This window comes from Salvelinus fontinalis, chromosome 14, assembly GCF_029448725.1.
Source record: "Salvelinus fontinalis isolate EN_2023a chromosome 14, ASM2944872v1, whole genome shotgun sequence".
NCBI classification, from domain to species: domain Eukaryota; kingdom Metazoa; phylum Chordata; class Actinopteri; order Salmoniformes; family Salmonidae; genus Salvelinus; species Salvelinus fontinalis.
This window is the reverse complement of record NC_074678.1, coordinates 22889980-22903142: the sequence shown is the minus strand read 5'-3', so window position 1 is coordinate 22903142 and position 13163 is coordinate 22889980. Positions and strand designations below refer to the sequence as shown.

At 43.4% G+C, this 13163-nt stretch overlaps 1 pseudogene; it reads left to right on the top strand.

Moving 5' to 3' along the window:
- The first annotated feature begins 117 nt into the window (after positions 1-117).
- On the top strand, positions 118-12925 carry LOC129811153 (mitochondria-eating protein-like; annotated as a pseudogene).
- The last annotated feature ends 238 nt before the right edge of the window (positions 12926-13163 follow it).

The window sequence follows — 13163 nt, the reverse complement described above, 5'->3', positions numbered from 1 at the left end:
TTTACAGCTGGTATAAAAATGGAGCCCGCGCCTGTCACCGGAGCTCTCGCCCAATATTAAATCCCACTGTTGTCCAGGAGCGTTAAACCTTTCAGGATTTTAGGGAGTGGAGCAGACATGGCCGACTCGCTAAGGAGGCTGGTGAACACATCTTCCTTCAGCGTTATGCAACTACCACGTAAGTCATAAATAATTTATTTCTACCCTAAATATGTTGGCTGAAAAGGAACCAACTAGGCCTTTATAAGGCTACAATTGGTATTTATATGTAAATGAATAGTTGTCTAAATAATAGTAGTCTGTAAGAAATATGATATTGGTGTGGAATTCCATAACCGATTGAATGAATCACTTGTGTTCAATCAAATGTTTTCTTCCCTTGATCATTTGTTTCGTCCTTAAAATGTCTATCCTAGGGATATCCTTGTCTCATCGCGCACCAGCGACTCCTGTGGCGGGCCGGGCGCAGTGCACGCTAACCAAGGTCGCCAGGTGCACGGTGTTTCCTCCGACACATTGGTGCGGCTGGCTTCCGGGTTGGATGCGTGCTGTGTTGGGGTTGTGTTTCTGAGGACGCATGGCTTTCGACCTTCGTTTCTCCCGAGCCCGTACGGGAGTTGTAGCGATGAGACAAGATAGTAACTACTAACAATTGGATACCACGAAATTGGGGAGAAAAAGGGGGTAATAAATAAATAAAATAAAAATGTCTATCCAGTTTGGCTGCTTTACGTGGTGTATTGTTGTCTCTATCTTCTTGCCCTTATGTGCTGTTGTCTTTGCCCAATAATGTTTGTACCCTGTTTTGTGCTGCTGCCATGTTGTGTTGCTACCATGCTGTTGTTGTCATTGGTCTCTTTTTATGTTTCTACCATGCTATGTTATCATGTGTTGATGTTGTCTTATGTAGTGTTGTGTTGTCAGATGTGTGTTTTGTCCAGTATTTTTATTAATTTATTTTTAATCCCAAACCCGTCCCCGCAGGTGGCCTTTTGGTAGGCCTTCATTGTAAATAAGAATTTGTTCTTAACTGACTTGCCTAGTTAAATAAAAAAATCCAAACATGTCTCTAAAATAAGTTGATTAGCCTACTTGATTATGCCACACTTGACTAGATGTAGTCAAATATATTAGAATAATTTGACGTTCGCATGTTTGTTACACTGTATCGCAATTAATTGAAACAATGTAACAGTAAAGGGATTCACTTCTTTGATGACATTGATTTAGGAGTTTGGTTACTATCGACGCCAGTCGTCATGGCAACCGTGAAACCATTCCTTGTGACTTTGAATGCAAGGGTCTCGAGCATGCCCCGCAAGCATTTTGGTAGGAACCTGAAAGGCATGTCCTGATTGGACCAATGCATTATCACATACTTCAGAGACCAACTAGTGCATTTGACTCACTGGAAGTGACAGATAAGTCATTTTATATGCACATATCCTGGATTCAATATGATTAATAAAGATAATCACTAAAGTCTCCTAAATTGACCCCACAACTGAGATTACATTAAAAGATAGAATCCTTAGTTGCTACATCTATTTTTGGACTTATAAATGAATCATCTATACCCCACTGATTCATGAACAATATAAACGCCTCATGTACTTAGTTCAACTGTCAGACACACCCCATCAGAAACCCAAATATAAGCTTGTTTTACTCCAATGTTTGTAAACATGGTTAAAACTATTATGATATAATGGATGGTCAGTCCTTACATCCATATCTCTGTCTATGAATGAGAGTGGTTACATTTCTGCAGGCCCATCCCTCAGCTTTTTACCAAAAGAGGCGGGGCGACCGCTTTGTTATTGTTTCAGTTAAGGATTAGCTTTAAATTGTATGTCCAGTTAGTGTTGGTTTGTTATTCTCAACCCTGTTTGCCACCTTCCTAGGTCATCTCCTGTGACAAGAATCTGAACAGGTGCTGTGATTCGGTGGAGCTCACCTCCAAGATACAGGGACAACTATTCACCATCCTCAACCTCACTGCTAGAGAGGGTATGTGTCTAAGCTTCTTCTCAAAACTCTCCTCTCTTTTGCCTTAGCCAAACAATTGTCTAATAATGCCTCTTTTTCTTTTGAGTTAGGTGGTCACTATGCAGGAGTGGACGTGCTCAAATCACATCTGTTGCCATGGCTGGGGATTTGCTTCCCCATGGCAACCTCCTCTGTCACCAACAACACCAGCCTCAACCTCATTCAGGTGAAATCAGCTGTGTTCTGTTATGGTTGTACAGAGATTAAATGATTTGTTAAGTACAAATTATTTATATTAAGTTATTTGTTATATTATATTCTGTTCTGTCACATTGTGATTAAGACAGTGATAGTCAAGGCTAAATGCTGTGTGTTGTCATGCAGGAGTCTGTGAAGAAGGAGTGGAAGATCAGGGTGCTGTCTGCCACCCATGAGAACGACATGCAGAGGATGGATACTCAGCTGTGCTCCACTCGCCTGCAGCTGGAGTCTCGCAAACAGGAGTAAGTCTGCACTAAACAAACAATATTTGGTATTAATCCATACAATGAACCTACTCATTTAAATCCGATCACATGAGTCTACACCAGGTAATGTATGACTAACTTTCTGGTCTAAGTTGTATTCACTTACTGGTATATTAAATGGGTTTACAGACTGGCGGATCCTCATCTGCAACTGGACACCAAAAACATGTCAGCCACAACTCTGCTGGCCACAGAGGATGAGATACTACAGCTGAAAGCAGAGTGAGTGATACTGTTATATACTGTAATAAATCAAATGTTATTGGTCACATACACATGGTTAGCAGGTGTTTTTGTGAGTGTAGCGAAATGCTTGTGCTTCTAGTTCCGACAGTGCAGCAATGTCTAACATGTAATCTAACAATTCAACAACTACCTAATACACACAAATCTAAGTAAAGGAATGGGGAAAAAATACAGTTCAGTACAATTTTCATGTATTATTTGTTCTCTTTGGCTTATTGATGTGTATGTTCTGAGGTTATTATTGTGTGTGTCAGATTGCGTGTGGCCCGTGACCAGGTGGAGACCTATGAGGAAGCTGAATGTTCTGGATGACTGAGAGTCAGGGGTGTCTGCTGAGGGATGAGGTGTCTTTCCTCACAGCAGAGAAGAGCATGCTGCAAGAGAGGTGAGCAGGACACGCATATACACAGTAAATCTCATATCCATTTATCTCCTCCTCCCACAAGATGGCCCAAAATGTGCTGAAAATTCTATATATTTTTTACTTGCCTCTTTCCTCTTTTGAATGATACAGTATTTTGAACACGTTCCTCTCCAATATTCCCTTCACTATCCCTTTATCTCTGTCAGGTTGGTGAGGAGTCGTTCCACCAGCCCCCTGCCCAGACATAGCCACCACTCCAGCCCCCTGAGGAGTGAGTCTCCCACCCGGGCCCAGCTCAACAACTCGTCACGCACGGCTCGTGTCCCGATTCAGTGACCTGTATGCTGTGGAGCTGAGACGCTACATAGACGACCTTAAGATGGTCCAGATAATCATCTTCATCGGCACTGTGGTATGAAATCTGGACATCCTGTACATATGGAATAATGCTGCAGACAGTACAACCTGTGAATTTTATATGTCAGACCGGAGGTTGGTTTCTCTGTAAATCTCCTATTCCATACAGTATCTCTAATCTTGTGTGTGTGTGTGTTTATCAGAAGGCCTTCCAGGCAGCCAAGCTGGCCAGTTCAAGCTGCGTGTGAGGAAGACCATGTCTCCCTCCCAGCTGGGGCCAGAGATCCTGGATGAGTCAGTGGTGGACTACATCGTCAGGAACCTGGACCTCTACGACGTGCAGGCCATTGTTAATGTATGGGCTACACTTCTCTTACTGATATGTCTGACATATTACAAAAACTTGTGGATTCCAGTCACCTTTACATTCCAATTTATAGAGTCTCATGCACTGTAGTTCATTGAGTGTTTGTTACTAGGAGGTGTGTGTCTGAGTGTATTGTAATGTTGTTCCCACTCCCAGGACATGATCAACGCCATGAATGTGAACCCACGGATTTCCTTCTCTCCGGAGGTGGACTTTGTCCTTGTTACGAATCCCTTTGGCCCGACAGTCTAGGGGGGGGGATGGTAACGAGACCCGTAACAACTCATACAAAGTATAATAGTGAAAATGAAAAAAAAGACAATTAATTACCATCAAACACTCATGGTTTATTTGCTAAACACATTATTAAAAATACAGTGGGTGGTCCGCCCAGTTCTAACTAGTGTTCTTAGACAAAGTATTCCTACGGGTAGTGTATGCCCATGGGTGACTTGTCTTGGTACCCCCTTTCCAACCAACAAACTATTTTGAAACGTGTCTTTGGCAGCTGGAATCATTGTGCAGTATAGTATTTAATTTAGCCCCAAACAGTGTGTGAGTGTTGTGTGTGTGCTAAATTTAGTGGTAAACAAAAAATATTTGAGCTTAAATATCTTTGCATTTGTCACTGAGTACAGAATACAAAATTATTTTACTATAAAGTATGTACTATATGTTAACTATAAAGTAGGCTATGGACAGGTCCATTTGGAGATGGGAGTAGGACATCCTGTGTGGCAAATAATCCCATTAACAATGTGGTTTTGGTTTGTTCAATGTTGTTCCATGTCCTTGCCGGAGTCTGGAGACCAAGCAGAGACAGGCCAACAGGGAACATACCAAACAAGTTACTGAGATGTTTAGAAAGACTGATTCACTGACCATGAGGACAAATAACAATAAAACTGCCGTTGCCAGGGTATCACATAACCTCCCCCAGCCTTGGCCTTGGCTATACGTACAGTACAGAGACTACAGCAATGTAATTACAGAATGGCTCAGGACTCAAGCTGACAGGAAAATTAGAAAGCACTGTTTGGTATAATGCATGCAGACCGTGCTATGAATTCATAAGCAGCAGACCTTTTATTTTCAGCATGAAAGCCCTACTCTATTTTACTCATGCTGTACTTTGTGTTCTCAAAGAACCCTGGTCGAAGTTATTCTTACTGCAGGGAACCTTTTGGACCGCAATGTTCTTCTCTCTCCCGACTATAGCAAATTACCCTTCCATCACCCTTTACAGTACCAGTGCCCCCCATAGTGCATGAAAGAAAACACGCTCCTGTTCCCTATGGGTGAGTTAGTTGTCAATTGAAGGTATGCTCCACCATTCCAAAGGGTTAGAGTTTTATCTGGATATTGATCTCAGTGGGTCTGCACTGATGTTAAAAGCTGAGAGTTCCGGTAGTACTGCAAGTAAGACATTAGAGGGCACTGTTGTTCTACTGTAGAGGCTAGACTGCAGAGGAAAAGAGTGGCTCCAGAAGGAACAAGGTTTTCTCTAGAGCCAAAAATACTGTAGGTTTCTGAATTGTTAAAAATAAAAAAATAAATTTGGGCCTGTCCTTGGACTCTCAAAGTCACTGCACATCAGGAACTTTGAGCAAGACTAAGTTTGTATGTCTGTAATTAAAGTAGGGCCTAAACTATGACTCTCCGTCAAGACACACAGAGCCATGGAGAGAGGAACGGGGAGAAGGAAAAGACGAGAGCAATTATTGAGGATAAGAGTCTCCAACCATGCTGAAGAGTGTGTACTTGCAGCGCACATGTGTATGCGGGTGTATGTATGTGTCTTTCTTAGTGTGTACATATGAATGCACTTACTAAGCACAATCTCAGTGGTGATGCCAGCCTCGTGATGATTCGGCATTCACAGTCCCTAATTACCACAGTCTAATTAGCGTTCCCTCTCCTCATGCCTTGCCCAGTCCTGCCCTGCTCCCCTCACAAGCCAAACACATGACACAATTGGCTGTTTAAATGCTCTCCAGTGCACACAATTGGACCCCTGCTTCACAGAGCAGACACCAAGCTGAAACAGGCATTAGGTCTACTTCCACCCTCCAGGGCCTGTTTGTTGATTTAACAGCACTGTTGATGATAGCAGCTCGCTGGTCACAGTGCTTGTTTGGCAATGAGCTGCCTGTAAGTTAATGAGATGTTGTCCTTGTTTGTTGATTAGATTCTAAGAGTTCTATGTTCCTGGGTTGTAATTGTTGTTTGTTGATTAGAATTGCCTCCCTTTCAGTGGGAGTAGATGTTGTTTGGAGATTAGACAGTGGTGTTGTGGCTGCAGTGATTGGGCACATAGTTCAGAGGATGTGGATTCACTTTATTGTTGTTAGAGTGTAACTGCTGCTGTCTTCACAAAACAATCAAAAAAGTCTCCAGGGTGCAGTATGTTCACTTCAGACCCAAATGATTGACATGAGAGCAACTAGAAACAAAGCATCAGTGTCTAATACAGATGGATGTGTGTAGATTGTGTGACATGGGTTTGACATGACAGTGAAACAGTTAGGCATAAACAAACACTCCTGAAATATTATGTCAGGTGTTATGTCAGGAGCAATCAGGCAGTTTGAAAAGTCTCCTCACATGAACTGAGATATCCTCATTTAACCCATGTGTTAGTGAACTGATGAATCCTGGAGACCAGGGTAATTCTGTATGTATGGAAAAACCCTGTGTGTTCTGGAACGTGCAGAAACCCTCCGTCCCTCCCTCCAGGATGTCATGGAAACTACAGCCTTTTTAACTCACCGCATTCCCACACTGAGCGTGTCCTTTCTGACCTAGCTGGCCTGGTCCAATCAGCTGTTACCATGGCGTAGATGGGACTGGGTCTACAGAGGCTGTGCTGCTGGTCCACCACACTAGTGAGAGCTGAGAGCTCTCCTCTGAGCTGGGGGAATGTTTACACAGGTGTGCTGTGGTCATGGAAGGGTTAAGCACAGAGCTCAGCAGCCCTGAGGGGACAGATGTGTGAGAGAGGGGGTCTCTTGGAATTACCTACATTTCTTCATAAATTGGTCATCAAATTTGATCTGATCTTCATCTAAGTCAACAATAGACAAACATAGTGTGCATAAACTAATAACGCACAAATTATTGTATTTGTCTTGTCTATATTGAATACATCATTTAAACATTCACAGTGTAGGTTGGGGAAAGTATTTGAACTCCAAGGCTAATGACTTCTCCAAAAGCTAATTGGAGCCAGGAGTCCGCTAACCTAGAGTCCAATCAATGAAACGAGATACGAGATGTTGGTTAAGAAAACATTGCTGCACGTCTGAAGTTTGCAAAAGTGCAGCTGGATGTTCCACAGCGCTACTGGCAAAATATTCTGTGGACAGATGAAACTACAGTTGAGTTGTTTGGAAGGAACACACAACATTATGTGTGGAGAGAAAAAGGCACAGAACACCAACATCAAAACCTCATCCCCACTGTAAAGTATGGTGGAGGGAGCATCATGGTTTGGGGCTGCTATGTTGCCTCAGAGCCTGGGCAGCTTGCTATCATTGAAGGAAAAATGAATTACCAAGTTTATCAAGACATTTTGCAGGAGAATGTTAGGCTATCTGTCCGCCAATTGAAGCTCAACAGGAGTTGGGTGATGCAACAGGACAACGAGCCAAAACACAGAAGTAAATCAACAACAGAATGGCTTCAACAGAAGAAAATATGCCTTCTGGAGTGTCCCAGTCAGAGTCCTGACCTCAACCTGATTGAGATGCTGTGGCATTACCTCAAGAGCAGTTCACACCAGACATCCCAAGAATATTGCTGAACTGAAACAGTTTTGTAAAGTTTTCCAAAATTCCTCCTGACTGTTGTGCAGGTCTGATCCCCAACTACAGAAAACATTTGGTTGACATTATTGCTGCCAAAGGAGGGTCAACCAGTTATTAAATCCAAGGGTTCACATACTTTTCCCACCCTGCACTGTGAATGTTTACACGGTGTGTCTAATAAAGACATGAAAACATATAATTGTGTGTTATTAGTTTAAGCAGACTGTGTTTGTCTATTGTAGTGACCTAGATGAAGATCAGATCAAATTGTATGACCAATTTATGGGGGTTAAGGGTTCACATAATTTTTCTTGCCACTGTACATTCCTTCTCTCTTTTTCTCTCTCTCTCTGGTGTTTCCTGTCTCCACCTCACCTCATCCTCCACCTCATCGTGTTCCATACCTGGGACTTGTCTAGTAGAATGTTTAATAACTCCTATCACGGTGCAGATTGACTTTTCTGAAATTCTTTATGGCTGACTGGAACAGAGGAGCTGACACCTGTGCTGGTAAATCTAGAAGCTTAGAAAAAGTGGGAAATTTTATTCTTTGCTATTTACATTTTAATTTGGTGGATATATATATATATATATATAAATAAACTGGAACCGTATGAGTCATTTTGCTTTCTAAGAGAGAGAGATCTGCGGAGAAGCTGCCTGAGGAAGGAAGGGGAGGCAGAACAAAACAGAACCCATCTGTTACTCCTGTTTGGTCACCTGGGATTTATCTCCCTGGTCACAGGTCACATTTGATCTATTGCTCTAGTTACAGGTGTGTTTTTCCTGGGCCCAGGCTGAACCTTTGGGGTCAGGTAGTTCCCCCTCTTCCTGCCCTCTTGTGGCTCTACATGTGACAAAACCATTCAGGCCTGCTTCTGTCATCTGCATTAAAAACCATCAAAGTGTCCCAGAGATCTACATTTTTTTATAGTCCCTCAAATCACAGACTAATTGACACTTCTGAAATGCTTCCTGAATTTAAAGACTTAGGGCATCATTCAATCCTTGTCGCGTAGGTTCAGCGTTACAGGTTGATTGAAATTTAAAGGCAATATTCCTGCGTTAGTGGAGACTTCATTAACGGTAAACACTACATGGTCAGGAATAAACAAGATGGGACTACTGTGTCTTGTTGAACAAGGGGGAAAACATGGATGAGCAGCTGTAGAGAGAAGTGAGACATTCATTCACAGCACTAGTTGGAGGAACTCTGTTATAGTTGGACCTCCTCCTGGGTAGATCCAGAGATGAGTCCAAATTGGGCCAGTTCAGTCTCAGAGCTCTGTTTCAACATCGATGGAGCGTATGATGCTTCCTCTCATTCGCCTGTTCCCTTTTCAGTGGGTTGTATTCAGTTCTGGCCAGCCCTGAGGTTCTCTCTCTCCTACAAGTGAAGGTCTGAGTGAGTACCCACCCTGGCCTCTGGCCCCCAGCTCCAGGCTCTGCAGCCTGCCAGATGAATAAGGGAACATTAATAGGGTCGTATATCACTGCACATGATGACACGTTACGGGTGACCGGACCACAGTGCATAAATCAAAGAGAATATGAAAATGGAAGAAAAAAGAGAGGGAGGGAGGAGTGAGGGAGGTGGAAGGCAGAGGCAAGGAAAGGGCATGAGAAAGAAATGCAAGAAATTAAGCTTAAAACCAAAAAGATCTAGAGGAAAAGTTTCAGACTAGACTCGCAAGACTGAACAAAAGCAAGGTGTTTTGTGTGTTTCGACTGTCAAGAACAGTTCCCAATTCCCAATCAACAACACTTTCTGAACATGGGAACTTGTAATATGCTGACTCTAGAGATGATTACACGTTGCATTATATCCAAAGTTGTATTACGTTATACTTTCTCACAGACAAACTTTATTAAACTGTTGATAGGGTTGTGGATATTGGTCCATGTGAAACAGACTGGCAGTGATCCATAGCTGTGGTGATGAGAGGCAGGGTGTGGCAGGTTTACTCTGTACTCTGATGGAGTAATGCCTCACTGGCGGAGTCAGTCAGGAAACCCCTGGACGCTCAGCAAGACTCTGGGTCTGTGTGGTCCTGGAGGGCCATAAAAACACATCTGGACCAGAGCAGGACACAGTGACCACTGCACAGGAGGGACCTGTTTATGACACTAGGGACCAGGGCAGGCAGAGAGGGATAGTTATGAGAATGTATGTTAGAAAGATATAGCGCATGTGCAGTATATGTGTGTACCTTTATTCAAACATAGTACAGTTTGTTGGAGTATAAAGTGTGTGGGAGTGGATGTAGTGTATCTCTCTATTTCCCAGTTGGCCAGTGGTGAAATCTGAGTCTGTGAGGTCAGTGTGAGGTTGTTAGCTTGATTAACGGCCGGCCAGACTTCCGGACCCTGAAGAGGGCAGTTCGAACAACCGTGACACAACATCACTTCCGTAGCTCCGCTCCAGAGACTGGCTGGACCACTGCCAGCGATTCCATGGCCAAACACTTCCTTCCACTCTTCTCTCTGAAGATCAACCTACCTCACATCAACTAGGCTTTATTCATAGTTTTGGCCTCTGCATCTCCCTCTGCAGAGATTTGTCAATGTTTCTTTCCTTCCCCTGTTCTGTTGTAGCACATCTGGAATTTCACAAGCAACGATGACCAATGAAAGTGACTGAGTTGTGTAGCCTCAATACGTTTGATCAAAAGAAAAGCCTGTCTTTTAAAACATGGAGGCATAAGATCAATGTTTGGCCCGCTGGAGCTCAGGTTTCATAAGATGATGTTATCAACTAGGATGGGTGACTGGTTAGTGCCACCAGAGTGCCAATCAAAGCTCTCAGTAACCAAGTCTTTGAAATGACAAACTTGTCTGACTTTCAGGGCTCAGAATACAGAGAGCATTGTGGCTCTACTAGCCTGTTCAAACAGTCATATAATCATTTGAATAAAAATGTTCCTCTTAAATGTTCTTAAAAGCACATCGACACATGAGGGGCCCAAGGAGTGAGGTGAATTGGTTCATGTTTTTCACAGACTAACGACTACACGTCGTTAAAGCCGTGAAGGCTGTCATGATCATTTCTCTCTGAAGGAGTGCAGAATCAGCTCGGTTCAAATAGTTTATCATAGTAGTGTCGTGCCAGTTCCAAATGGAAATGGAAAAAGTGTTCTGTTTTTCTGATTAACAAAAAATCTAGGTGTATGTTGTAAACGTCAAACTAAATGAACAAGCTACCCCAAACTCGGCCAACAACTCCGCATCCCCCGCAGCTACTTGCCCAAGCCTCCCCAGCTTCTCCTTCACCCAAATCCAGATAGCAGATGTTCTGAGAGAGCTGCAAAACCTGGACTAATACAAATCAGCTGGGCTTGACAACCTGGACCCTCTCAATCTAAAATTATCCGCTGCCATTGTTGCAACCCCTATTACCAGTCTGTTCAACCTCTCTTTCGTATCATCCGAGATCCCTAAAGATTGGAAAGCTGCCATGGTCATCCCCCTCTTCAAAGGGGGAGACACTCTAGACCCAAACTGTTATAGACCTATATTCATCCTGCCCTGCCTTTCTAAAGTCTTCAAAAGCCAAGTTAATAAACGGATCACTGACCATTTCGAATCCCACCGTACCTTCTCCGCTGTGCAATCCGGTTTCCGAGCTGGTCAATGGCTGCACCTCAGCCACGCTCAAGGTACTAAACGATATCATAACCACCATCGATAAAAGACAGTACTGTGCAGCTGTCTTCATCGACCTGGCCAAGGCTTTTGACTCTGTCAATCACCACATTCTTATCGGCAGACTCAACAGCCTTGGTTTCTCAAATGACTGCCTCGCCTGATTCACCAACTACTTCTCAGACAGAGTTCAGTGTGTCAAATCGGAGGGCCTGTTGTCCGGACCTCTGGCAGTCTCTGGGGGTACCACAGGGTTCAATTCTCGGGCCAACTCTCTTCTCTGTATATATCAACGATGTCGCTCTTGCTGCGGGTGATTCCCTGATTCACCTCCAAGCAGATAACACCATTCTGTATACATCTGACCCTTCCTTGAACACTGTGTTAACTAACCTCCAAACGAGTTTCAATGCCATACAACACTCTTTCCGTGGCCTCCAACTGCTCTTAAACGCTAGTAAAACCAAATGCATGCTTTTCAACCGTTCGCTGCCCGCACCCGCCCACCCGACTAGCATTACTATTCTGGACGGTTCTGACTTAGAATATGTGGACAACTACAAATACCTAGGTGTCTTGTTAGACTGTAAACTCTCCTTCCAGACTCATATTAAACATCTCCAATCCAAAATAAAATCTAGAATCAGCTTCCTATTTCGCAACAAAGCCTCCTTCACTCACGCCGCCAAACATACCCTCGTAAAACTGACTATCCTACCGATCCTCGACTTCGGCGATGTCATTTACAAAATAGCCTCCAAGACTCAACTCAGCAACTGGATGCAGTCTATCACAGTGCCATCCGTTTTGTCACCAAAGCCTCATATACCACCCACCACTGCAACCTGTATGCTCTAGTCGGTTGACCCTCGCTACCTATTCGTCGCCAGACCCACTGGCTCCAGGTCATCTATAAGTCTATGCTAGGTAAAGCTCCGCCTTATCTCATCTCACTGGTCACGATAACAACACCCACCGGTAGCACGCGCTCCAGCAGGTATATCTCACTGGTCATCCCCAAAGCCAAAAACTCCTTTGGCTGCCTTTCCTTCCAGTTCTCTGCTGCCAATGACTGGAACGAATTGCAAAAATCGCTGAAGCTGGAGACTTATATTTCCCTCACTTACTTTAAACATCAGCTATCCGAGCAGCTAACCGATTGCTGCAGCTGTACATAGTCCATCTGTAAATAGCCCATCCAATCTACCTTCCTCATCCCCATATTGTTTTTATTTACTTTTCTGCTCTTTTGCACAACAGTATTTCTACTTGCACATCATCATCTGCACATCTATCACTCCAGTGTTAATTTGCTAAATTGTAATTACTTCGCTACTATGGCCTATTTATTGCCTTACCTCCTCACGCCATTTGCACACACTGTATATAGACTTTCTTTTTTTCTATTGTGCTATTGACTGTACGCTTGTTTATTCCATGTGTAACTCTGTGTTGTTTGTGTCGCACTGCTTTGCTTTATCTTGGCCAGGTCACAGTTGTAAATGAGAACTTGTTCTCAACTAGCCTACCTGGTTAAATATAGGTGAAATATACATATATTTTTTAAACATAAAAAAAAATTAAAAGGGAGCAAAAATATTTAACTTCAATGAACAATCCGGTTCTCTTCACAGGTGGTCTGAGCTGCAGAGTCTACATCAACAGTCAGGAACTAGCCAGGTACAGAACCAGAGCCATCTACGGAGCTCTGGCCTATGTGCTTCAGACCAGGGAGCCCTGTCTGCCTGGACTCTGGAATGTAACTTATAAAAAAACATCTGGGTGATTTGTTTAATGACTATAGCAGCCATCCATTACGGAGCAGCTCTGGGTAGAATGCAGTTTGTGCAGGTGTTTCCCAGTGT